Raw genomic sequence first — 1874 nt, forward strand, 5'->3', positions numbered from 1 at the left:
TTGAGATTCATTATGACATTTTACAGATTATTTTTAGACTTTATGAATAGCAGAAACCATGTTATTATATCCTTTTATTTGCAAAATAACCAGAAATTCAAATTTAAAACGTTTTTGTCTGATGATGCTGTTTGCTGTAAGAATATCAATTTTTAGTGTGATGTATTTACATTTTCCATCATGGTAATGGTCTTATACTCCACAAGTGAAGTAGTAGCCGGATTAGGAGGCAGATGATGAGTTTGTTCAAGGTATGTTAAATTTGGAGTACCTAAGTGGAGACGGGGCCAGCATGCAATTGGGTATTTCGTTTTAAAGCTTCAAAAATATATGTGGTCAACAAATTCTGGAATATGCTATCTTTTTGCACAATTGTTTTATTGATACCCTTAGGTCTTTGTTCTGTAATGTACAGATGGCAGAATTCGTGACAGGGGTGATAGCAAAGTCAACAACAAACAGGTATTTATTAATTGATGATGTAGGGAAAGGCCATACATAGAGAAACATGAATGGAGTGAAAAAAGAACTACGACAATGATGTGAGTTGACAGAGTGATAAATGCTTTGGATAAGTCTCCTGAAGAATGTTTCCAGACAGTGACCAAAATAAAGACATAGGAAAGAAGTAGCAGGAAGAAGGTGCCCATGCTCATGAAGCCACTGTTGGCAGCAATAATAAACTGAAACTTGGCTGCATCTGTGCATGCAAGTTTTATGATCCTGGGAAGTCACAGTAAAAGCTGTCTTCTTCATCAGGACCACAAAAAGGCAAGTTTATAATCAAAGCAAACTGAGACATAGCATGAATCAGCCCAGTTACCCATCCAGTGATTACAAATGAAACACATATTTTAGGGTTCATCATGTTCAGGTAGTGAAGCGGCTTATAGATTGCTGTGCACCTGTCAAATGCCATGGCGATGAGTAACACCATCTCCATTCCTCCTATGATGTGGATGAAGCATTTCTGTGCTATATAACCTTGGAAAGAAATTACTTGGCATTCACTTAAAAGGTCTTTGATTGTCTTGGGGACTATAATCGAAGAGAGGCCCACATCAATGAGGGACAAGTTGGCCAGCAGGAAGTACATAGGAGAATGTAAGTGAGAATCAAAAATTATCAAAAACAAAATAAAAAGGTTTCCCAACATGATCACTAAATAGAGCAAAGAACATAACAAGGTAAAAACAAACAAACACCCCTTTTCTCCCAAGAGCAAGAAAGGCCAGTAACACAGTCTCAGTGACCACAGAATCATTTAGACCACCCATTGACTGGAACAGGAGAGCTGATTTTTCAAGTGACCGGAGGATAAAAATTAAAAAGGGTAAGTATCACTGGCAGAAACATAGCTTTCCTGTTTTCCTTGCTAATTAAGTTAGATATAATTGACTGAAAGGAGAAAAATGAAGAACTTGGAAGAAATAAGGTTAGCCACAAATCACTATATAGAGGGGATATTTGAAAGAAAAAAATATGATTGTAAATTTTGCAAATAGAGCCAAAGGGGTTAATTTTAATTCCATAGTTAAACCTCATTTTAATTTTTCTCAAAGATTTATTGATCATTTTCCTGACCCTTCCCCTAAGTGTTCTCACACCATGTAAATGTTGTCTATTCTGTCACATCCTTATTAATACTTCCACACTAATTCTATATTCTCTTACCTGAACCTTTCTTAGCCCCTTAATATTTACCTTTTCACTGGCCTTATAGAGGTGACCTTGACAAAATGACTTGAACATATCCCATCATTTCTTACATTGGGCTTTCTAAATTTAAATGGAACTCAGGGACACAGGGTCAATAATTTTAATACTTGGTTCATGACATGATTATCACCATTGGTCCATGACCACTTTTAATA

General features: G+C 36.1%; 1 pseudogene; it reads right to left on the reverse strand.

Annotated features, from left to right (window-relative positions):
- Positions 1-336: 336 nt before the first annotated feature.
- Positions 337-1277, reverse strand: LOC124508259 (olfactory receptor 4F15-like; annotated as a pseudogene).
- Positions 1278-1874: the final 597 nt, after the last annotated feature.

Source organism: Lynx rufus, unplaced genomic scaffold, assembly GCF_022079265.1.
Source record: "Lynx rufus isolate CCGP_SWC_20201006 ecotype Redwood Valley unplaced genomic scaffold, mLynRuf1.p SCAF_13, whole genome shotgun sequence".
In the NCBI taxonomy this organism is placed as follows: domain Eukaryota; kingdom Metazoa; phylum Chordata; class Mammalia; order Carnivora; family Felidae; genus Lynx; species Lynx rufus.